The sequence below is a fragment of the Anser cygnoides genome, chromosome 4, assembly GCF_040182565.1.
Source record: "Anser cygnoides isolate HZ-2024a breed goose chromosome 4, Taihu_goose_T2T_genome, whole genome shotgun sequence".
Taxonomy (NCBI): domain Eukaryota; kingdom Metazoa; phylum Chordata; class Aves; order Anseriformes; family Anatidae; genus Anser; species Anser cygnoides.
The window spans coordinates 33,553,787-33,580,317 of record NC_089876.1 but is presented as its reverse complement, the minus strand read 5'-3'; the positions used below and the strand labels follow the sequence as shown (position 1 = coordinate 33,580,317).

The following is a 26,531-nucleotide window of genomic DNA, read 5'->3' as shown; positions in this document are numbered from 1 at the left end:
AAACCACCAGATGATGGGTGGAAGGTTTTAACATCACTGTTTATCTGCACTATGTCAATGCAGATTGCACCAGGAATGTTCTCAAGTCAACCCCCCACTGAGGCCACCGGCAGAGGTGAGTAAATACAATAAATAGGAAGCATTAATTGCTGGCTTCTGAATCAAAGGAAAAACTACGGAAACGCCACTCTGCAAATTGGGTTTTAACTGCACTGCCAGGAAGTTATCTAGAGGCATTTGAAGACCAACTTAGTAACAGGAAATTAATCAAAAGCATTTTAAAGTGGCTCCTTGGCCAGTGAGTGCTGTGGTGGCTATTTATTCTGCTGAACTATGGCAATTTAGCCCAGTTAAGGGTCTGCTCAGATGTTGTATATTAGCCACTGCCAGAACAAGTGACCTTTTTGCACAGTACATTAAGAACAGAACAAAAAGATAGAAATTCCCATTTTCCAAGCATGGTCCAAATAAACCTCTGTGCTCTTGTTGAGCCAGCTGTGTTGAAGAGGAGTGATTATAACAAGCCTTTTTTTTCAGCCTGCACCTGTCTCTCCTTCCGCAGCTGAGGACACACTGGAAATCTACTTCCCTATAGACCTGATCCAGTAAAAGTTTCAGGTGGAAATTAAATTCATCATTATCTACATCTATTTTTACTTAACCACTTAAGGGGAAAAACACCCAAAAGTCAGCAGTTACAGGAATGTGCAGTAGCTACTCACCCGCAGTGAAGAAAAACTTCCCCCCTTTCTCCATCCCCAAATAGATTTAAGGTTCTTTTATTTTTCACTCTTGTGGTCATCAAGGTCTTGCAAAGAAGAAATGAGGACCAGATTCAAGCAGCCTCGCGTTGCTGGTAGCCACAGTCCAGCTCGTGAGATGACAGCTCTGCTACCACCTAAGCAGAAACATTCATGTTTGGGGAAGGTTTAGTGCACCCTGGGTTGTGCCACTTGGGACTGTGTCCTGCACCCCTTGCTTCAGGCACAGCTGCATGGATCAATCCAGCAGCTTTGTTTTATCAAGGAATATATGGGAAAGAAATGTGCCAAAATATCAAAAGGAAAACAAAAAACAAACAAACAAACAAAAAAAAAACACACACAAATGTGTTTACAAAGTGTAGCATCCACTGCCAAGGTCTGATGTGGATCCACCGTGAAGGACACTGGCTGGCTTTCTCCAAAGACTGTTTTCCTCTTGATTTTTCTGAGGAATTTAAGAATTTGCTAGAGCAAAGTGGAGTTCAGCATTATCCATGGAGAATGCAAAACTGTCTAGTTTCCTCCTAGCAGATGGATATATTATAGAAAATATAAATAGACGTTTAAAGTCTTCAAAGTGCTGTGAAATATTCCATTTATTTGGTGTATCTAAAATTGCATTACCATTTCTAAAGCATTGGTTTCCTTTAAGATATCTTCCTTCTTTCAAATGAATAGCTTTTTTTATACTTAGTTATTTTGCTGAGGTAATTCTCACAGTGATCTTATCCACCTTCAAATCTTTGCCCGTGTTCCCTCAGCCAGCTGTTATTCACCCGTAAGCATGCCTAATGCCAGTTGTTTGATTTCTGGCACTGAAATACAAGAAAATTAATAGCTTCAAAATTGGCATTATTGGATTTTTCTTTTAATCCAAAATTATTGGATTTTTCTGTCTTTAAGACATGATGTCTGTAAGCTGACCGGCACTATGTAAATATCAGACATCACACATAGTCTCTGTTCCTGGGGAAAAAATCAAAGTAGAACTCAAATTGTTTTGTGACAAGATGCTGTATATGACTGAGGCAAGACAGCAGGATGCTAAATGAAAATTACTAAAGCATGTCAAAATAGAGTGACAATAATAAATTATTGTCAAATGAAATGCTTCATGCTGACCTAAATTGTTACACTACATTTTATCATATTGTGATTAAGTATGTGGTTCAAAAAAGATTAATCTCCCTGGGATGTTGTTGTTATTTCTACTGTGAATCAATTGCCACAGCTTACTTGAAATAAATTAGATTTTTCAAAATAATATTCTTAATGCAAGCTATGCAAATCATAACTCCAATAATTAATATATTTATCTCCTATAACATCGAAGTGCTAATTGTTAGATTTTTTATTATTCTTACTACTTCAAGGCAGTACCTGCATTTCTGGAACTCTGTGTAGTTTCATCCTCTATCGTTTCGGGTTTGAGAAGAATTATATCTACAAATGCAGCCATTCAAAATTATGGTTGTATGATAGAAAATGACTACTTTCAGCATACTAATCAGCAAGTCAATAGAGTCCATAAAAACTAGGGATACGAACCAGAAAACGTTATTCATTAATTTTGTTTATGGTTATTTAATTTTAATTATAATACTTTAAAGCTCTTTAAATCTACAACTCCATCATATGTAAGTTAATGTAGTATATTTTTTCAAAAATAATCAAGGCCTGGTAATATAGATCACTACAGAGCCTGTAATTAAATCTTTGATGAGTTTCAAAGTGATTTTTAAGTGTGCATGCAGATTGTAAAAAGTGCTTTACCAAAGCTCTATTCCTATCATCATGACTTCAGGAATGTTTCTCAGGCAATGTCCAAATTAAATTTTCTTTCAAGTTCAAAATGGATATGTTTCTAATTGAATAATGACCTTGCCAATAAATATTCTGTGTACGTACACAAAACAATGAATTTTCACACCTCTTTTCCTTTGTAAGTGATAATAACGAATATTTTTCTACGGATCATAAAGGCCTTTAATACTATTATTGCCATTATGCCTTAGAGAAGGGAGCCTTGATGATATCCATTGCAGGTGTTTTCTTCTCTGAAGAGGTGATTCTAGATCTGATCTTACAGCGCTAATTTTGGCACCATCACAATGGTCAAAGGCCAAAAAAAAAAAAGGCACTGACAACAGAGTATATCTCACTGCTGTCTGCATAAGGACCTCATGAGATGGAGGACAATTTCTCTGCCATTTCCTGATTTTTATTTCGTAGAAACCAGTGTGCACCACTTATCCGCTATTCTCATTGCAGATTTTATTCACATTTGTACATTCTGAAATGGTCCTCAGACCGGTACCATTGCCATGGTCCATCAGGAATCACATCACCTAATTCACGTCAGCAAGTCTCCTGGCCCACCTGCACCTCTGACAGCAGAAAATGGAGTGGAAGTATTTTATTTTTTTTTCTGGAGTAATTTCCTTGTAATTAAATTACATGTTAAAGACAGGCTTTCACTACCTCGTGTTACAACATGGGAGCTTGCAGGTTTCCAGCGATAAGCAGGCTGTAGTCAATTAGAAAACCTCAGGGTTTTAAGAGTCTGTTCACTAAAATATGTTATAGTTCAAGTCGTTGTGTAACAACCCACATCTCTTACAGCTGTGAAACGCTCCCATCATCAAGTAGGTCTCTGGGACTCCCTCAGGAATGGCAGACTCTAGATATCCAGCTGCTAGGAACAAAAATAAATCTCTTTGAAGACTTATTTGCTGTCACATTGTGCGAGGACTTAGAAAGGCTGAAATATTTTAATCATTAATCTCCATTCATCAAATCTTGTCATTCTTAACAAAACTCCAAAATAGTTTCAGCTGTGAGTTGGATGTCAATGACACCTAGCTCCGTGCATAGATATCAGTTTTGTGAGATATGCCACACACAAGACATGCCTGCTGCAATTGAAACAACTCCTGCCCATGCAGAGACACTAGAGAACATTCCATAATTCATTATTATTTATACTTTTAGCTATTCTGCAGGAATAATAGCAAAACTTTAATAGCTATTGATCACAAACCTCTATTACCAGTATTATAATCTTTTTCAATAATGGTCAAAGAGTCTGTGATACTGACACATAGTGTTTGTTACCATTACTCTGGTGTAATATTAGCAGCAGAAATCACTGCTATTAGAAGTTGTCACTACATAGAAATATTTATTGCAGAGGCGTATTTGGAAAAATATCTGAAAATATCTTAGTGAGTGATGAAAAACTCAGTAGAATATGTGGGTCTTTATTTTGCTGGGGTTGGAAAAAACACATTTTCATTTCTTTTCTGAGTTCCTTGTTTTAAAGTAGTAATCATTTCTATTTTTTTTCTCAAAATATTTTATTTTTTTATAGCTAACCTTAAAAGAAAGAAAACAAAAATAATATGAAGGAAAATGTGGTTGTATTTAAAACGTTCCTTGACCTCTTCCTTGGTTGTGCCTATAAACATTGTACAAATTAATAGCAAACGTTGCACAACTTAGAGGTAAGTTTTTAATGCCTTAAAAGACTTCTTGGCTGGCAAGTATTTCCAAACAAAGGAATCCCAACATATTTCTTTAGGCTGTTTTTTTCTCGTAGTATTTCTTCTTATTTATAAGCAATGTCTTGCTTCTCCCAGTCTTCCACCCAGCCTTCTTGAGTAACACCAAGACCATTAATGCTACATTTGTGGTGTTGCACCAGCAATCCTGGTGGAAGTCCTGTGGCATGCGGTTAGCAGAAGAGAAGGTGAATGTGTGTGGGAAAATGTGCTCAGGCTGCACAAATATCTGAAGCGTGCACATTAAAGAAAGAGCACTTTATTGCTGGCCAAGTGCAAGGCTATTGCTTGAACATCATAGTGATTCTTTGCTCTGCTACGATTTAATCCAAAGGCCACCAAGATCAATGGAGAGAAGCTCCTCCAGACTTCACAAAAACTTTGCATCAGCCTGCCTTAATACCCTTCTACCAGAAGGCCAGAAATCCCTGCAGCCATCTAGGGAGAAAAAACCTTACCCCACTTCGGAGTCAAGATATCATTCAGGGATGCACAGGTTAGATCATCTTACCAGATAGATAGAGTATGGGAATGAGGAATAAAACATCCTAGCCCAACAGTTGTTTTCAAGGACTTTTATTCATTCTTTTGAAGCACAAGCCAAAGCCATTTGCAGGCTCCTGTGGAAATGTTCACATTAACATCAGTATGTAATTTTTCTGGGGTTTGGGTATATTTGAAGGACAGAGAATAATATAAGAATTGCTATGAAATGCTGAAAACATTTTGACCTGCTCTTGATTTTTTATTTTCTTTTATTTTTGAGTTGCTGGTTTATCACTATATTCAGTTCACGTTTAGAGAATACTTAGTAGAAAAAAAGCTCTTTATTAGAAGAATAGGGTAGCAAGCAAAGCATGAGCATTGTCTTGCTTTTTATTACAAGGATGAGGCCAAAGGTCTGGGCATAAAATGGTTCTGGACCTCAGTATTACCACTGAGAGTATACAGGCTTCTTCACTAGTAACCTATAGCCATGGGGAAAAAAAGGTATAATTAGCAGAAAGCTGGACAGTTTACTGAACGCATGTTCTCGCCTCCCTCCTTCTTAGTGAATTTTTCCATTGAGTTTTCTGCAGCTTCTGATTTTTTATTTTTATTTTTTAATTATTCCCTCCCAGAGAGGGATTTTCCTGTATCGTTATTTCCAAGAGTTTTCTGTCTGATTTATTTTCTATTTTCAGTACTCAATGAAGCAGAAAAACAATATTAGTCTTTGGTGACCAGGGAAAATAAAAAAAGTTCATGAAGGTGGTCTCCAGATGATCTAGTGCCTCGTAGAAGCGACCGCTTTGGTCTGCCTTCGCACTGACTGGAAGCAAATCTCCGATGCCAGCAGGTTTGGCAAGTGCAGGTAAGCTGCGTTCGCTAAATGTGCTAAGAAATCACCCACACAAACATGCTCCAGCTTTGGCAGTATCCAAGCAGTGGCTATTACCACTCCAGGGAGGAAATAATTAAAGCCATTTCTTGACTCTGACAGTTTGATACTGGTGGTTTTCAATGGCAAATTACCAACATCTGTACTGCAAAATTCAGCTACTGCTGCAATTATTCAGCAGGGATAACCACAGAGGTGCTAGGACTTTTTCATTTTCTATATGTTCCCTAGTTAGATGTGACCTACAATTAAGACCTAAACTACACATGGTGGCAAGTTCGGTCTCTTGTGTTAGAAATGTAAATGAAACCATATGGAAAACTTAATATGCTGTGAAAAACTCAATAGCAAATGCATCAAAGACAGAAAATGAAAGACTGGAAAAACATCTGAATGGGCTTCTTAATCATGTAAAAATTTCAAGTTTGCAGAGCAATTCAGAAGTAAAATTTATACAATTCATTCAATTCCACAAAAATGATGTCTTTTCATTCCCACATACTGTTCTAACTGTCTTGCATAGTAAACACAAGTAGAGTGTGACTGTACGAGCTGAAAACTCACGTCTAATGTCCATGGCAAGCAACTGGAACTCTTAATTGCTTTTGAAAGAAAAATGTAGCTAAAAGATAAATAATCTAGTCATATATAGAACTCAAACTCAAATATTTCTTTTTAAATACTTGCTAGAAAAGGGAATACAAATCTGAGCGGAAGTGAGAGGCTACGACATGAAATATATTTCTAAGAGAGAATTAGGTTTGAATTCATCATAAAATTACTGCTTTATTATTCCACTGCTTCTATTGTAGCTGTCTATCAGGGTTTTAAGTTATAATCCAATTGGGTCAAGGATTTACTGATATATGAAACTTAGTTTAGTTTGTAAAGTGGCACTCAGTCTTCAGCTTCATATCACTATTGTTTAAGCTTCAGAACCAGATCAAGGTGTAATATAACTGCTGTTAAAACGCACGGTCAGAAGGATGAGGGTTTCCTTTGTGTTTCATGCTCTCCTGGCTGGGTGGGCTTTCACACTGGGCAGCCACAGGTGTGCAGACTGCACTGATCCTGCCCCAAATACTTCACTGCTGAGAAAGGAGAGGGAAATTATCACCATGCATCAACCTCTTCTTGCCATGTACCTATGGTTCTGATGCATTAATACATAAGGGCTGATTCCCAGCTTTAGATTTGCAATAAACATTTTACATGAACTGTGTAGTATGGGATAAGAGACAAGTCGGAAGGAGTTACTTTGCATGACTATGGGCTGAAAAACAAAACAAAACAAGAACAACAACACAGAGAAATCTGCATGTTGTAAGCAAAAAGTGTAAGAAGAGTTTGCATAAAAAACAATTTTCTCTCATTTCAGTTGTGTTAAGGCCAAACAGTAGTAAATTTTTAATGCTGATGATAGTTATAGTCTTTATGGCGCTAATCAGGCTGTGGCAAAAATCATCTGTAGTCACTAAACAATTAAATGCCTACTTCCCTTTAGAAAAGGGAGAAACAGTGTTGAGCTCCTAGGAAATCAGAGCAAGTTTCTCAGAGGTAGCTATTTTAGGCTGCTCAGAGGGTTCTTTGTGAGTAAAAGGATGAAGATCTTTGGTGGACAAAGGTAGCTTGTTTTTTATTTTCCTGTTTTGTTGTGGTTATTTCAATTTAATTTAGGTATTATAAGTGCCAATAAATCTAATAGAACATTTAAAGGATCATAGGCATTTATATTTTGAAATTGATAAGGAAGAGAATGTCTAATTTTAATGATGCATTATCATTGCAATAATAAAGCAATTTTCGGTCCTCGTTGCAAGCAGAGTGTTGTGCTGGCTATGTTCTTATCAATGGGCCAAAGGATGCTAATTTAACCAATGTCCCCATCATGCAAATCCTACTTGTAGACCTCAGGAAAGAAATAGGTCACTAAATTTTTTGTGGTAGTACTGAATCCAAGTGCTGTGAAGCGAATTAAATGCAAACTAAGTAGACTAGGAAATGTTTGTAGTTTTGAAAAGCAAGGGCAGCTGCTGTATATGCAGTTGGATGTAGATTATATAGAAGAAAATACACATGTAAATATCTTTTTTCATTCTGACTCCACATTTCACGTGAGCATGGACAGAACAACTCTAGATACTATATTCTCATCAGCAGCACCTTAAAACGTTGTCATGACTTATAGCAGTGAGAAACATAGAAATCAATATTGATTGGCCACTAAATTAAGAGTAATATGATGGCATAGCTTCCAGGCAAATCCACAGTGCCTTGATTTATGAGCAGGTCTGGGAAAAAGGGGTAAGGATAAGGTTTAAAAGGTATAATAATTTTGTGATTGAGATTTTTCTCATGTAAGACTAAACTAATAGTTTAAAAAGAGGAACTGTGTGAGTGCAATGATCTAAAAGGAAAATTTTGTCAGTCTCTAGGCTGTTTGAGAGGAGTTTTAGCCTCTTACCAGAGTACTGAGCCATTTCACTGTGTATTGGAGTCATCAGGGAAAATACAGCATGAAGCTAATAGTAATGAGAAAAGAAAATGACTTTCCTGTGATGCAGGTTGGAGCGAGCATAAGTTGCATCTCTTTTTTGTCATGTTGATCTTTTGTTTTGTGTTACTGCTGGGTGTATTCAGTTCCAGAAACTTTGCAAGTATAGCTGTTTATGTATAATATCTCCATTTAGGGAAACCCACCAAAGTAATTTGAAGTGTATTTCTCCTAGGAATCTATGTAATCCAACATTTATTTTTACCTGCCTCTTGATGATCAGGGGCAGTCATTTATATATATTTATATATTTTTAATCAGGTTGGTTTGTGCAACAAGCTATATCTGACAGCCATATCTAACATGTTTGTTTGAGTGGAGCCATGTGCGAGTTGCAAAGCAGAGAACCCAACCCACTGTGTCACTAACTAAATCCCAGGGCTTTGTATTTCCACATATTTTTGTTTCTCTAAGGCCAGTGAAGAGGAAAACTAAGGGAAATCACAGAGAATGAATGCCATAAGGAACTGTTTCTCATCTGGTCATGTTTACACAAAAATACAGAGAATTATGCCTTTAAAAGTTCAAGTCTTAGAATGGAGATTTGTGCTTAGCAGGCATAAGTCAAGAAGTCACTTGCAACAAAACTGGTTTGTTTTTTATCATCACTCGCAATATCCTGATTCTCTGCTAGCTATTGCAAACAGTTTGGTGAGCAAGCAGAAGAGATGTCAGTGGACAAGGTATCACTAAAAAAAATTCTTGGCCATTGCTAGGTAAAGGCATGACTTAGTACAGAAAAGTATGATTTAGTCACTGAATCGATTTTTAAAATAACATTTCTCCAAAGGCAAGAAACAAACCTTAGAAAATATATTTATATCTGGTGATAGAAGAAACTAATATTTTTTTAATCTGAAAGTGCAAAATGATAATTTGTATTTTCTGAACATTATGAACAAAGCCAGACAACTCCATAGTTTTTGAAGAATTTCACTGATAGTCTTCTAACTGAAGGCATGATCTCAGGAGAAATCATCCTCTCCATTCTGGATTTTAATTTTTGTTCAAGTGTTAATTTCTAAAAGCTGGCAAGTATCGATTCTCTGAATTCAAAAAGTTGAATTTTTGAAGGTTTTGAAACTTAGGAGCTATAGGATTTGGTGCTTGAAATATTCAGTCTTGGAGTTTTGTCAGGAGTCTCCAAAATTGTTCTTTGTTTCTTCAGTCAGCTGTAAGGGATGCTAAGTTCTCCTAACAAAAATATTTGAGCAGCATAAAGAGTTCTTGAGAATGAAAAGAATTTTCTTGAATACAAATAGTATTTTTCACAAAACGCTTCAAATTTCTTTGTAGCTTTTTCTTACTGTTCACTCATTTACTTCATCATGATTATGGCATCAGTGTGATGATTTCCTTGGGGAACCCTGTCTTCAAGTTTCAGGAAAAAACATGGTACAGTTGAGTTTATGAGAAAATTGCTTGTGCTCTAGACATGACACTGTCGTGTCCTGCTTCTAGAAATGCTTCAGTGCTCCTTTGTCAAAGACTCCTGTTTCCTTTCTTGAAGCCTGCTGGCTGGCAAGAGGACCTGGGTCAGGCGGGCACACACCCCCAGCACGACAGCTGTGCTGCGCCCTCCGGTCCCAGCCCTGGCTACATCCAGGCTGTCTCTCCACCCAGTGCAGCAACAGCTCTTCTCTGTCTGCTTCTGGTCCCAGGACTGCCTGATGCGTGATGGCATTGATTCTTTCCCTGGGATTGCTTTAGTGACTATGACAACAGAAATGTGATATTTATTCATACACAGAAGATACAGAAAGAGCAGTTGCGACACGAAGGTACAAGGATAAATAAGAGCTGCTCTCTGCAGCTCTGTGTCAGGACTGGAGGAGTACATGGCAGTGCTCCTGCAAATGTTTGCATGTAGATTTAACTGGGCAGGAGCCCCCAGACTTTTGTGCAGGCAAAAACATTGCCGTCTTGTGATCTGTAGTTAACACGGACAACACTAATAAACTGCAGTACTTACTGGGATGTTTCCCTGTCCTATTAAAAAAAGGAAATTATATAATCTAATATTTCTCTCCACTGCCATCTAGTGAAGTTATTACGCTGCATAAAGGCTTTGATACTCTCAGCTGATCATTTTAACTGCTAACCATATCTTAGTTGCATACAGGACTTTGTGCAGAAAATAGAGTTTGAATGTAAAGTAGCTAATATTCATCCTTAGAATAATAGCAAATGAGACTAATAATACCAAAAAAGTTAGGTAGTGTAAGTCTAATTGTAGAATTCTAACAGTGATTACAATGCTAGAGATATTCAAGGCTTTTGAATAAAGCAAGGACTAAATATCTGCAAGCTGATAGAGTGGTTTATATTCAGTCATCTTCAACCCTCCCCCCCCCGAAAGTAAACGGGTTTCTTAGGGTTGAAACCAATATAAGTTTAGAAATAAAAATGTAACTCTTGTGGTAAATGTATACTTTCTGTTTTGTAAACCATCCTAAAAGATTTTAAACTTAAGATTTGGTTACTGTATGCTGTTACTTCCAGAATCTTGCAGAAAGTTTATCCTCACACAGAACATCCCTTCATTAAGGTCTGAAAGGGACTCCAGATGCCCTTTGGACATTGCCCTGCACCAAATCAAGCTCATAATTAGTCCATTCCATCCCTTCAAATAAATGATCTTTTCAGTCTCTGATCTCTCCTGATCCACCTTTTGTGTGTGTGTGTGTTTGTGTGTCTCAGTTACCAGTCTGTATCTTCTACTTTAAGTTTGTATCTTCAAGTCCACGGAATGATGCTCACCAAAATCCTCAATGAAGATCTTTGGCCTAGAATTAAACAATATATTTCAAAAACAAACTGCTGAGATTTTCATTAATTGACTATGCTTAACTATGTCAAGCAAAAGACACCGTGGGTGTATTCTTTTTTTCCTGCTTCCTGTGCCAGGATGTGCATGTCCCCAGGTTATGCTATGAGCAGTGCCTGATCTGGAAAGAGAAAAGAAATGGAACAATTATACTTCTCCATTTCTGTTCAACTCGATGAGATTGATTTTGTTTAAAGATCCTTGGCTATTTTTGTTACTTACAAGTAGGTCAACCCATCTTTTCCTGATAGTGGAAATAGCTAAAATAGGACATGCAGCTCTAAAGTCATTACTGCCTTCATATGTCATTCAGTGAGCAAAATCTGTCTTAATGCTCCCATGAACCTCTTCCTAAAACCAGAAGCTTTTTGCAATACAAGAGCCTAAAATTAATTGAAGTTGAAAACATACATAATATTAACACAATTTAGAAGAATATATTGAGACAAAAATAATCCCTTCTGTGGCTGAAACCTGTACTTCCATTACCATAGCTGAGTGATATCTCTAAACTCTGTCGCATTCACTGTATCTCAATTTCACTTGCACAGACAGGATGGAAAAGCCTAAGTTCATACAAGGCTAATCTGTTTGCTTTTGTGTCTAGCTTTAATAGATAGATGGGGCTTATGTAATTATTTTTAGTTTTGTCCGACTGAACTTGTTATTTTCCACAAAATCTACCAGGCAACATTTACTGGCAAACTTTTGGTGTGTATCCTTCAGCCCTAACTGATTAAATACTGTGTTAAAGTAGAAAGATAGGATGAGTTAACTTATATTTTAACTTGAGGTTAGCTGCTGAGATGTGTATTACAGACAGAAACTGTAGATTTATGGACGTGCTGTATTTTCTGGAGTTATGAAAAGGAGGTCAAAGGATCACAGAATGGTTGAGGTTGGAAGGGACCTGTGGAAGTTATCTGGTACAACCTGTTTGCTGGAGCAGGTTGCAAACTAGAGCAGATTTTTTGGATGGAAAGTTAGTTGGAGTGGTCCAAAACATATCCAGGTTGCAAACTAATGGTTAAGGACTGTGAGAGCTCAGAGTAAATCATTCACATTTACTCCTTTTATTTATCTGACTTGGCCTATCTAAAATGTTTAGCAGACAAATTTCCTCCCAGATATTAGCCAAGCTCAACCTGGAAGTCTAAAGTAGAGCATGAAAAAGTGAAATAGAGAGTGAAACAAATGGTCATCTGGCAACCAAAAGACAAGTCTGGGGTGTAGTAAAGTTCTGGCTATTATTTATTTGGGGAAAACCTTTTGATTAAAGTCTTCCATGGAATTGTATCATAAAGTATAAATTACTGAACAACAACTCTTAAAATTGCTTAAAAGTTTAGGGAATTCAGGAGGCTTTGAAAAATCTGATGCTTATAGTTCTGAATGAGGTTGCTATATAGAGTAATTGGAGCAATATTTAAAGAAAGGAACAAACCTTTATTCAGTTTACTGAGAAAGGGTTAAATAGGACTTAGTTGTATCTACTACTCCCCTAAGCCAAGCTGACCGAGTGATTAAGAGAAGGAGTTATTTTAGCTGTCTCTTGAGGCTGTCTTCTAAATAATCTTAAATCATATAGTCTGCACAGGCTTATTTACAATATGCCAGGATAGCCAGACAATGACCATGTTGCTAATTATAAGTAAGCAGACAGTTTGGTTCATTGACAACTTCAGTACTGATCTTTTGCTGAATAACATTTAATTTCTAGCCAAATTGCGTTTAAGCTTCTTTGTTCAAGAACTTGCCTTTCTGAGTTAGAAGCAATGACATTTGAATGCTTGATTGCATATTGCTATAATACTTACATTTATTTTTTATTGGAAAAATACCATTCTGAGTAGAAAACTACAGCCACTGTGTTATCTTTATTTACATCTTCATCCAAAAAGTTACAAGTTAATAGCATATAAAGAACCCACAATGAAGTTCCTAAGTAGCCCTATTATCAATAAACAGCGAAGAAAGTACCTTGTACTTAGGGATGTCAAGCACATCAGGAGGAAGAAGGAAGTTGAATTATGATGGCATTGCATGGTTCACATTATATTCTCAACCAGAATTCTTATTTCTTGTTTTGAAGTTGCCTGGTAAGGTTTCAGTATTAAGAAGCTCTCTTTTATTCTTTCCATGATTGTTTATGTTGGACCTCACGTACTCCAAGCTGTTTTTTTTAACTCACCCCAAAACATCAGAGTTTATGGACATTCCTACAGCTGATAAAGCAATGTAAATGGCCTTTATGTCTCAAGCTAAAAAGCAGTGTGGCAGATTAAATGGCATGCCCTTCTTTGAAAAGTGACAAGAAAGAAAAACTCCAAGAGTGCAAAGCCACTTGTTTTTCACTTTCAGGGTAAGCTGCTTGATGGATAGGTGGCTATAGAAGAGGGATGAATACAGGGCATTTTACTTAGACACAGGAAAGTTCAAGATTGATTACATACCCTAGTTTTGCATAGTGCAGCTTCTATACATAATATTAAATGCAGACTGGAGAACAAAGGTAAAATATTTCAGGATGTGCTGAATATGGATGACTGTAACATAATTATTTCCTCTTTTCAATGCATTGTTGTTTGTAATACCATGCTATAAAACTATCCTGTTGAAAAGATGAATCAATCTGACCAGGTATATGAATTCTCAGCTACACAGACTTACTGCAGATGGATTTTACAAAGCAGTACTACAGTTTCTCAATCTGCCAGTAAGTTGAATGCTGTTCTATTTCCACAAGAAAAATGTAATAAAAAATGAGACATCAAGAAATCTATGAAAAATGTGGGGGAAAAAAAAAAAAAGGATTTGAATTCTAATTCGCAGTAACATAAAGTATCTGCAAAAATGGCTTGTTTTCAGTCAAACTTTTCTAATCAAGCATTAAAATGTTTTGTTTTCCTGAGAAGTTAACCTGTCCATTGTATTCTTCTTTATTCCTGCATTCCATCAGAGCAATAACTGTATTCCACCTTGTATGTACATTTTCCATTAAATATTGGAATGAATGTATATTAAAAAATCTGGTGAAAAGGGAGAAGGATATAAGCTACAAATTTTGAAGGTAATCTTGTTGCATAAGATCAGTATCAGACTTAGCATTCATTTTGTCTAAAATCATGTGTCCTATATGCATATTGACCAAGGATGAATACTTAGGAAGAGAAAAACTTAAGAAAACAATTAGTGATATTTCCCCAGAATTCTTTTCTGGCCTCTGTTGCTATGTGGCCCAGGATCTTCCTGAGCCAGAGCTGGTGTGAGCTTGACCCAACTCTTGATGGATTTTTCTTCCATAAGTTTTGCCAATCACTCTCTAAATCCAAGGAAACTTTTGGTGTTCTGGTCCTGACTGTGGAACCACCTCTATGAATCTGATTTTGGTGGGTTTCAAAAATCCAGGGCAAGTTTTGGGGTCCTGACCCTAATGAGGTTGATGGACTTCTTCTGACTGGGACTCCATCCTTGCTTCTACTTGCACAGATTGCATCTGGTACACAGGCTGCCATACAGCCCAGTTCTTCTGAAGGAATAAAATAAGTATAAATAATAAAATAAATAAAAATAAAGACTTCTGGGAAAATTATTTGATGTCTGTCCTGTCTTAGACTCATTTGGTGGATGTAAAAGTAGTGTCATAACAATCACTTAATATTTGTAGAGAAAACCAGAACTCAGCAGTATATTATTGTGCAAATTTGTATATAGGTTGCATTTTTTTATTTGTTTACTTAGAGTAAGTAAAAAAGAGGTTTTTTCTTTTTTTTTTTTTCAGGCAGAAGGCATAGAGATTTTGCTAATAAGGGCAGATTCTTTTGATGTCAGGCCTCACACTGCATAAAATTCATAGACTCATCATTAGTTCTTGTCATCTCTTAGGGGCTTTTGGCTTGGGGCCAAACAGTTGATATAGTAGAGAGCTTCCAGCTAAAATAACAGCCTCTGCATCTTTATCTTCCCATCCATCAGATTGTTGGTGGAAGATAGGGCTAATTTGTCACTCTATCCACTTGGAAAAGTTTGATAAATGGCTTAATTAGACTTTTTTTTTTATTAAGAAATCATATTTCTTGAGAACTGGAGGTTGGGAAAACAATGGCTAAGGAGTGAATTAGAAAAGGAAAATATTTTTTCTTCAGTAAAGATCAGAGGAGACATGACCATTATGTGAGCATGAGAAGTGGAAGGAGTGCAGTTGGTTGGAAGGAGTTTCAAGGAAAAACAAAACAAAAAAATAACAAACAACTGTTCTGCAAGCAGAGCAGTAACCTGGAGAGCGTGGGCTTGACAGTGTCTCTATAGAAGCATCAAGCTGCAGAGTGCCAATTTAAATACGCTGCCTCCCAAATTAGAGTGCATTTAAACCTCTATGTTGAGACCTCTAAAACAAATAACATGGCACCATTGTACCCGGAAGACCATCCAAAAATACAATTAAGTATATTGTTTTAATGCTTTTTAATCCAGGTTGTCATATATAATGAAGGGAACCATGCTCTTGAGGACACTCCTTGTGCTGGTTAGTGTCTATGCCAGTCAAAGTGAGGACTTCAATTCAAACCTCATTCTTTACTTTGGGGAAAGAGGGGACAAGACCATGGCCATGTGCAATTCTTTTTGTGATGAGTCAAAGGCTGAACAAAGCAGGATCACAGTTTTCAAATATCCCTGCACAGAACACACTAAAGTTAAAAGGATATTTCCATTTTCTTCTTCTTGTGAGGTCATTTCATGGCTTATGAATAAAACACCTAAAAGGATTAAAATCAGTAATTTTGGTACTTTTGGAACTTTCAGCCATAAAAAAGGGAGAGGGAAGTTGCATTAAGTTCTTTTCCTGTGTGTTGCTTTAGCCACTGTGTTTAGATAGTTACCCCTCTACTTTACATATGTAACTATGACGTGTACACACGTATTCACACGTGTGGATGTCTGTGACATCTGGCAAATCTTAACGTGTTATATATGCCTGGACTTTGTATTTGTAACTATCTTTTTATGTAACTATGCTATTTGGGTCACCAAAAAGCATCATTCTTCTTCCTCTTGTCTGATGTAAATTAACAAGGCAACAGACAAATTTCACTCTCCACTTTTCAATAAACTGTCCAGAAATTGGATGTAGTTCAGAAATAATTTTAAGACTCCTTAACCTCCAGGCAAAAAATTATTTTAGGAAGCAAAAGACAAATATTTTTCAATTAATAAGATTTAGCATCCCCTTCTATGCAATGCATTAATATGAAATGACACTGAGGGGTAATAGGCCTGGAATTAGTACTTCCCCAAGGAAATGTCTTATCTTTTGCACTAAATTAACTGTGTCTTTCTCACACATCCTAAAGCTGTCACTTTGGGCATTCTGCTTAAGGAAATGTCTTCTGATTTAAAGTTTCTGAGAAGAAAGGCAAAACAAATGTGGTTAAACAATAATGACCTCTTACGCCCCAGTCTCCACAACCCTTTCTGAAGTGGGTAGCTGTTACCATTACCATTAAATCATTAACACTCCTCAAAGGTCACTGGGACAGATTGTGGGAGTAGCCTCCATGTGGGTCAAATCCTGGAGGCATTACATCTGTGAAAGCACAGCGGAAAATAGCAGGGTAACGAGGCAATGAATCAGCATAACACGGAACTGCATAAGGAGACTGTTCATGAGGAGTTTGCAGGCCGGCCTGCAGGCAATTGGTACAACTACAACCAGAAATGGTTGCAGGTTACTGCTATCTCCTGGTGGCCTCTCTGAGACCTAATAATCACAATGCAAGCACTATACTGCAGGTATTCTCCATCGCTGCAAGCCAAGGTCACCAAAAGGGGACTTTGGGACCTGCTCTTGCTACTCTTCCTGTTTTGGCCCACCTGCTGATGGGACCCCTGCTCTTTGTGGCTGCTCTCACCAGAGACCACAGCAGGAGGGCCACGCTGACATCCAGCTCAGCAGATGCTGTTTGCTGAGCCAGTTTTGCAAAAATGCTTCATCTGTGCTATTCTGTCTTGCTCCTCTGTTGACAGCAGTTGCAAAATGCCCTGCATTGCTGTTTGTAGCTGGCAACTAGTAAGAGCTCCAAGTTGGGCCTTGTTGTAAATAAGGTACATCCTTAATGTAATAGGAAAAAATGATGTAAAAAAGTACCATTTGGTATTCCTGGCTATAGTTTTTTTCTCAGTGTAATCTAATTTATGAGTTTATATGATGACTCAGTTTTACCATCTCCTCTTAGAGTATCAGGACTGGTACCCTGTGACATTTTCCACCTCAGGGAATGGTTGCATATGTCCTAGCTCACATGAACAGCATAATGGTCATCACTGGACCAACCGTGATGGGTGAAGCTATTCATGTGCATGTTTACAGGATCTGGTCCCAAGATAGTAACTGCCCCTATTACTAGTGAACTGAAGATAAATTGTACTTGCAGCTTTAGTTCTTCACTAGGAAATCTGATTTATCTAATTGCAGAATCTAAAAGTTCAGCAAAGTGACTACACATTGGGACATGAAAAGTGCATTTACAGGATTATTTTTGCATTGAAGGGAAAGGAAATCAAGCATTTTTTTTCCGTATAAAGAAATGTTTTAGACACAAGGAAAAAAGGAATATGTCAATCCTTGTGTTGCTGATTTGCTATTTTAAACTAAGTGAATATATGCAATATGCTTTGCTATACTTTAAAAATAAGAACTGTGAGAAATAAAACTCAATAAGTCTACAGTAATTCTTTGTTTTTATTTAGGGACAGTTGTGGATATTAATATTTTAAATTAATTCAATGTGTTTTGAGTTGCTCTGCCACTTAGTTTACTTGAAAACTAAAAACATTTGTAACAAAACAGCTAGATTGGTTTTAAGTCAAACCAGTGTAAAAGAATATGTAAAACTAATGGCGTACTTCAGACCATTAAAAAAAAAAGAAAAAAAAAGCCTTTTGGACTATAAATGAAAATGATTTCAATTTATGTGCATTAGAAACCAAAGCTAAAACTCTACAGCTACTTCAAAAAAAAATATAAATTAATTCTCCAGACATTCACATTATGATTCCCTCTACCCACCCACCTATGCACCCCCCCCCCCAAAAAAAAAAAAAAAATTCAATATAAAGTGAACTCAAGGTCATTTCTACAGGTATTGAGCATCCAGGAGAGCTGGAATGAGTACATTGGAACTAACTGGAAGTTTTGCAACCAGGTCTTTTTTGAATCCTGTGAATGGCATATCTGCAGTTTTAACTACCTAAATCTGTTATGTTATAGCACAGAAGCAAGTATCTGCTATATTAGTCAGTCAGTGGTGAGGTCCGGAGAGTAGAGCTAATGGAAGCCCTGATCATGAAGTAGACATATAGAGCAGAAAAAAAAAAAAAAGCTTTGAAGTAGATATATAGAGCAGAAAAAAATATATATATAATTGTCTTTAGGCATTTCCAGTAGGCATTTTCAATATCACAGCTTTACTGTATTGTACAACTAGAAGTGATCAGTAGCTGGAAATAGCCTTTGATGTCTCATGTGAACATCAATATGAGCATGCAGTAGTGAGTCTAAAGTGACCACGATACTAAGCTCCACATGGTCAGTGCTCTTGAAGGTATTGATCTATTTAATTTGAGGTGATTCTCAAGCATTTCGGCAGATGAACTTGGTTTCTTAAAAATGATCAAGTGTTCTCTCATCAGCAGTTTACTGCATGTAGAATAGGCTTAGATATTTTTACAGGTACATTAAGCACCATCTGCAAAATGATTGTGAATCTGCCATTGATTTGCTTTTTTATACTTAGTATCGTACACACTTTAAAAGAATCTGTTATATGTGAATAGAAAAGAACAGCTCATAACATTTTACAATTACTGTAAATAAATCATATCTAGCAGTCTGTCCTAAGGTGAAATGAAGCATATTTTTATTATTTCACCTTACAATATAGTGTGTTTTAGTCAAACCAAGTTCTTACTTGTTTTATTTAGAGCCTGAACTGAAATCATTACACTTTAGTTCTTCATAAAATGCTTGGAAACTAGACTTTTCAGTAAGGATTTCAAAATGATGTCATTCTTACACAGTTGAAAAGTTTAGACCAAACAGGGGACAGCAGAAACAAAGGGCCAGGTTCATTCAAGCATTAAAAATAGTACATGAATGGATCCCAAGTGGAATTTAGTTATGTAAGGACTTCACAATCTGATCATAGTGATGACCTGCAGATTCCTTAGCTGTAGTTCAAATTCATTTCTGGAAAGAGTAGTTAGAAGCTAAAACATTCATGGCATTTTTTCTGAAATGAAGAAAATTGCCAGCCTTCCTCCTTCTTGTGATACGATAACACTTGAATAGTTATTTTAGTTATGGTGAACTCTATCCTTAGGATTGGTTGGATAAATAAGATTTTTTTTTAAATAAATATGTATTATTAATAGTTTGATAATTTGGTTGATAGCTGTTTTCAAAGGGGAAGAATATAACACAATCAGGAAAGTGTGTGATAGTCTCTCTACTGAACTCAATAGTAATATCTTTTGGTCTTCCTGTCTAGTTCATCTATTGAGATAATCTCTGCCGAACTTTTTCATCCATTACATATTATCTACAAACTAAATAAACTCCATTTTCTTTTCAATACAGATTCCAGTTGCTCATCCAGTTGCTTCTGGACTTATTAAGGTAAGTGAGAAACACAGTGAACTTGAATGAATATAAAACTAGGAGAGAGATCATAAAGCATAGGATATGCATGTACTTAAAATTGTTTATGTATGTTTGCTTTGATCTTTAAATGTAAAACTAATGCTCATCGCAAGTTAGTAATTGCTTACCAGAACCAGATTTGCCTTTCATTGTAGCATCAAACTTGAGATAATAATAGCAGCATGAAAAATAGCTCCTAAGTTGCCAGGATGAAAAATAGCTTCTGAGGTTTTAATGTATGATGCTTTTACTCTTTTGGCTTTTGTTTGCCTTTAGAACCAGAAATGAACGTATTATCCTTTCAAATTGCTTTGATAAATCTCATTCCCTTTAGGATTAAACATTCCTGAACATCTTTATGTTTCACTGATGTCTTTCAAACAAACATAAATTAATTCTTTAGCTCAGAATTTCTACTCATGAGACGTAATTCTCCTTGTCTCTAGCATTATTATAGTCAAGTTTGTTTGTTCAAAGTGACCATCATGTTACTGTTTTGATTTGTGCTATTTGACATAGCTGGTTTGTATACTTAAGGGAAGTACAGAGATCATGCATGGCATTGAGCAGTGCAAAACAAGACTCAGATTTTAATGCTGTAGTGTCCTACAAGGGCAAGTTAGAGGGTTATATGTCAAATGTCAGTTGTAGATGCAAATCTAAGAGACTTTTTTGTGTTGAGTTCAAACGCAGGTGTAACCACCAGGTACTAGCTACTTTGTGATATGGTGTATCTCCACTGAATTAAAGCTGAGGAGAATACATGTATAGACAGGAGTTCACTCTTCATAAATACTCATACACAAACATTTGCAAAATTGTTAATGGCATAACATGACTCAGCTCTCTTGAAATAATTGAACCATGTGATTTATACCACTAATTTTAGTTGACCATGCTGTAAACTTCTGGAAGCTGACCCTATTCAAAAGAGCGTGATACAAAAAAACATTTTTTTCTGCAGAAAAGGTATCCACTGAAAATGATACTAAACTTAAAACAGTACAAGTCTCTATCAGAGTGCTGCAGTTCCACACAGCCAAGTATTCATCTGGTTTTATGGGCCTGCTAGGTGTCACTTGACTTTTTTGGGGTGTGTATTTCTTAATGTATATTTATGTGGACAGCGCCGATCTGGTTGTAAACAATATAGCTGGCCAGGCCAGCTGGATGGTAAGGAAGCACTGGCCACAATTGTGAGTGTTGTAGGTGTTGTATAAAAAAGCACCCAGCGTGTGCTACTGGTCTTCCGGGGATGCTGCAAGTGGCCACTACCACCCCAGCACATGGTGGGAATCATTTGGTATAACTGGTTTTCTCACTTGCAACTTCTGTTTAGGGGCTCTGGAGCGGGAGAGACATACAGGGAGGATCTGAAGGACGCAGTGTCTGTGCCTGGCACCACTCTGCAGGGCAGCTTTTGGCCAAGGGGCCTGTGACAAGTTGGGTTGTCCAGGCTGCCTTTGGGGGAACCCAAAGTGAGCTGAGCATTTCCCAGGTTTCTTCACTGCACATGAACTTGGCGTCCTGTGAGCTGACCCAAGCAGACAGTGGTCAGCCAGTGAATTTGGCATGGAAGAAGGTGGTTTTGCAGGGCAACAGTTCACCAGGGGTGACCTCTCTTTCTAGTTCCCTGGAGATATTTGTTAATCAGCCACAATCCTTTTGGTTGTCTGGCCCTCAGTTTTGGCAAAACAGTTTTCTGACATGGCTGAAGTCAAAATATAAGAATTTTGTGAACAGTTCAGGCTTTATATTATGAGAGTTTGCTGTGAGATATCTTGCCTAAAGACATTCTCCATTTTTCCTGTTTGCTTTTCTAACAGCCTACTAGACAAATCTGTAGATTTATACAAAGAACATCGAAACAAACAGTTCATATACAGTATTCAATATTAATATAGTAACTTAGACGAGGTATGCACACTCACGTAGCTGGTAAAGTGCATGAATCACAGAATGGGTGGGGTTGGAAGGGACCTCTGAAGATCATCTAGTCCAACTGCCCTGCCGAGCAGGATCACCTAGGGCACAGTGCGCAGGATGGCATCCAGGTGGGTTTTGAATATCTCCAGAGGAGGAGACTCCACAGCCTCTCTGGGCAACATGTTCCAGTGCTCTGTCACCCTCACAGTAAAGAAGTGCCCCCTCATGAAGGAGATACAGACTTGATAGAAGATGAATTCTTGTCCCAGCAAATCTTTTTAAGGATATCAGTGTTCAGGAAGAAGGAAGAAATGTCCAATTCTATCTCAGATGGAGTCTGCAGCACCTATGTATTGTTCAATAATTCATTTTTTAATGTTTAATTAATTTTAAATTACATGTCCTAATGATATGGCAGTACTTGAATGAATGAGATGGCTCATGCACACCAGATAATTTGAAAAAGTTCAAATGAAAAAGAAAATCACAATTCTTGCTGCAGATTATGAGTATTTATTTTAGACTTACTAAGGCTTTGAACAAGGCTATATACATTTTAGTTAATGAGGCTGGCATGTCATATAAATGGTTTATGAGTTCTCTGGTTCAGGAACAAGGCTTTATAACTGATACAGTACAATTCTGAAGTACAGAGGTGTAAGAGACAAAACCAATCTACATTGAGATACATCCAATTTGTGTTTTACTTTGCATTTGACTTGGTGTTCAGCCGCTCAACAGTCATCCTATAATTGGACTTATAAAATTACACTCTCATTCCCTTTAGTGACAGGGAAACTGCTAAAGGAAGTGTCCGCCATACTCAGTTTAATTTCTACCGTCATCCAAACACACAGATGGTTATTCAAATCTCATCTAGGAAGGAAAGTAGGACTCTTCCGATCAAAGTGCTGTGAAATTTCTAGTACTCTGGACAGGGCAGAATGAGTGCAAAAACGCTCTCCCTTGCACTGAAATACTGCTGCAGGGTTGGTGTTATCCCAGCTCCAGTGATGAAAAAAATACTGGCAAAATGTTTAAAAATAGACTACAAAATATGTGTTTTAAAAGTCGATGTATTTTGTGATTCAAATTTAATGTTTACACTGTCTACTATTCCGTTCAAGACGATGTATACATTTCCAACATGTATATTGTATTTTTGCATATTGTAGACCTAGTTCAATTTAGAAACATATAAAAGTAATTCCAAATGAAATTACATAAACCCATAGTATTAAACTGGATTGCTTTCACATACAGGCTTCTTATTAGACTTCGTGTATTAAGATTAGGACTTGCCAGTTACGGTGATGTTATATTCATACTTAAGAGTTATTCCATGCCATTGGTGCATTTTTACTAGTTATAAATTAAATTGGACGCTTCCTATTATATCTATTATTGGCTGAATAAATTATGTGTTAAAAATTGACCTCCTAAGCATTTCCAGGTAAAAAACAAATAGGGTAAAAGTGATTTCAATATCCATGGTTTTGTGGTGATTTAATTTTGTTGATTTCAGAATTATGCCATAGGCATTATTGTTCTTTACTTAATTTAAAAAAGAAGAAGAAAGCCAATATAAGGAATCCTTAACATTGCTATGAAGAAATGTTCTACTACCACAAAAGCTCTATTTCTCACTAACCAGTTCAGGCATCTCTAAAACTCTAGGAACTGAAGGTGGTCTTTTTAGGTGCAGAAAGGTACACCAGAACGTTGTAAAATTATGAACTATTGTTAATGCTCTGGTTGTTTCAATACATAAGCAAAGGATTTCTGCCATTCTTCCCAAATACTTATATTTTTTATTACTGTGCCTGTTATCTTTATTTTTTCTGTAATATTTGCTTAACCTCCTGGGACCTTTTTGAGGATTATAAAGCAGTTAACATTCAAAATTCACTTCTGAATGTGCATACAAACTGATTCCAGTTCCAGGTGCTGTGGTTGCAAATGAAAGAAGATACATTTAATCTAATATTCAATTTAATGTTTAGTCTTAGAGGAGAAATTCGATTAAAAATACTAAACAAGTTTAAAAAAAAATCAGCAAAAGCAAAACTTACAGTTAAGAACAAGCAAGTTGTGAAAGTTCCATATCTAAAATGGTTTAACTGTCCTTTAAGAAAGTTTGACCCAGAGCCAACATTCATCCGTTCCCATATTATAACTGTATTTTGGAAAACTCACCATTTGGGAGTTATATTTCCTCAGGTAACATTGGTAAAGCACATAAAATTCCTCCTGTTTAAGCCAATGTAAGCCTGTGAAATCTGTACACTTCTGTGAAGCATTTATAAAAATGTTATGGTGTTGGACTCAGTCTGTAAAGGCCTTTCTGTGGCTAATGCCAGAGAAGTACCATATACAGGACATATTTTCAATATTGACGAAAATGGAAAAAGCAAGCTCAGCCCAATTTGTGCTCCAGACTTGGACTGTGAACACTGACGAACTCTCTCAGCTGTGTCCAGCTGCGAAGGCCAGGGAGTTCAAGAAGTGCACAGTCTATCAATGGCTCTTATGTGCCTCTTACTGCCCTAATATTGGAATGTCCCACAGTCATCTTCATAACTCCTCTGTGTGCTAGGGATGTGATAAAGTTTCAGTTCAACAGAGATAACTGAGTTTCAAATGCCAGCACTTTCTTATCCGGTAGTGGAGGAGGCACCACCACTGAGTGATTGATTCCACTGAAAGTTCAAAATTCTTTCTTTTTCTCTCCCTCCTTATTGCAAGTAGGGGAATATAAGATGGTAGGTTAAACGAGGTGCTTCTCTTTTATATGGTGAAATTAGGAAAAATGAACCTACCTTAACTGACTTTCCCAGCAACACACAGAATGGTTAGCTGAGGCAGTGGGCCAGTGACTAATCCATGCTGGTACCCTAATTACAGACATATCAGTTTTTATAGTCTTGGTGAACAAATGCAGAAGAAAAAGGAAAATAAAATTAAATTTAGTTGACCAAACAAGTTTTATTTATTTATTTATTTATTTTGAGAAAAAAAATAGATATTCTGATTGCTCTGATTGCTGTGGAACATTATTCTCAAGAAAAGTCAATCTTATAGAAATTAATTGTTTAATTTAGTTCAGTTCCAGCTTGCAAATATTTTCTGCTCTGGAGCTGTTCTCTTAATGAACTAAATGAGAAAAAGAAATCCTGCAGCCCTCAGTTTAATCACCCTCCCTCAGTATAACTTTTCTTGTGGGCAGTGGCACCATTCATACCAGAGAAGTATGACCTTGACTTTAGAATTAGCAATATCTCACACTGATAAAGTGCCTTAAGAAAACAATAGGATGGAGTGGCACATGTACCATAGCACATTACATTAATATAGCTGGGATAAATAGCTAAAAATGGTACTATGCATAAATTTAATGTATCAACAATGAATGGTTGCAATTCCTCCCTCCTTAGTTTAAGGAAAGAACTTCCATTTTCCCTAAGGGCCTCTCTTTTAATATTGGGGTGACCAAGAATGATAAATAAGCAATCAAAACCACAGGTTAATGATGCCAGACTTTAGTCCGAGTATACAGTATGTGATTACAATGGTCTCAAACTGCTAGCAGGCAATTACTGTTCACAACAGCAAGGCATCTCAAGAGCATTATGTCTGCTGTGAACATGTATCTGCTCCATGTGAAAAATTCATTGCTTTAACTGAAATTTGTATTTTATTTTGCTTCCCTGAAATGCAATGTCAGCCCTGAACTTGGGCATAGTGGCACCCCTCCCGAACAAAACAAAAATCTTTCTTTGTCATTTTGTCATAGAAATAATATGCACTATATACATAATACAAGGAATGCTACTTCTATCATACAACAGAGATAATTAAAATACCTTGTAAATTTTTTTTCCTGCATGTAACAACTTTCTGTTCATATATATACATATATATTTATTTTTGTTGTTGTTTTTTTACATATGCTTAAACAAGTAAGATGGTAACATGCACTGACTACTCATGCACCTGGGCAGTAGACCTCAGCAGGAATTTTGCTGACCATCTACAAAAACACGGATATGGGGAGGTGGCAAGTTGGGCTAAGCATCAAAAGGGCTATGTTGGAGAAACACGGCCTGTTACAAGGTCTATTACAATGAAATGGCTATTTTCACTAAAAACAAACAAACAAACAAAAACAACTTTAACCTTGTTAGTGTTCTATTGATAATGAGTAGCCTCTTTCGTACAACATTGTTCTCTTAAGCTCGCATTGTATTATGTACATGTTAAAATATACACCTTCTACAAGATTTCCTGTTGAGATACCAAGCACCTAAAAAGAAGCACCATCTGAGCCACCACCAGAGAAGTATTTTATGGCCAAGAGTGCTGCCCAAGTTTACAATGGATGCCACAGATTTCAGGAGGCAGGTGAAAATCTGTGATCCCTGAAGGGATGCCATGGCCTCAGTTTGCCCATAGTGTCATGGCACTCTGTGTCTGCTCTAGGCTACTATGGGAACTGCTATTTCCCAGCACTACTGAGAAAATTCTTGACAGAATAAATTATCCTGTAGTCAATTCAGCGCATAATGTAGATATGTCCAAATGCAAAATGTGGTATGCATTTGCGTCTAAATCTAAAATTATATGTTTGTTTTCTAAGGAAATGTTATAAAAATAGGTAATGAGAGTTCTCTGCTTTTATTTCCAGGGACTGCAAAATACCCAGGTGATTTTTGGGAACATCTTAATATTGTGTACATGGTGCAGAGCACAGCGTAATCTGCAGAAAGCCCTTGGAGAGAAACATAAACTTCCATTGGCAGACTCCAGTTCTTCAGGAAAACA

General features: G+C 36.9%; 1 long non-coding RNA gene across 1 annotated transcript; it reads left to right on the top strand.

Annotated features, from left to right (window-relative positions):
* The first annotated feature begins 62 nt into the window (after positions 1 to 62).
* Positions 63 to 26,531, top strand: LOC106038685 (uncharacterized). Its single transcript, XR_007167321.2, has 5 exons — positions 63 to 115; positions 3,036 to 4,820; positions 5,509 to 5,678; positions 19,722 to 19,760; positions 26,395 to 26,531. It is a non-coding gene; the product is annotated as an uncharacterized lncRNA (long non-coding RNA).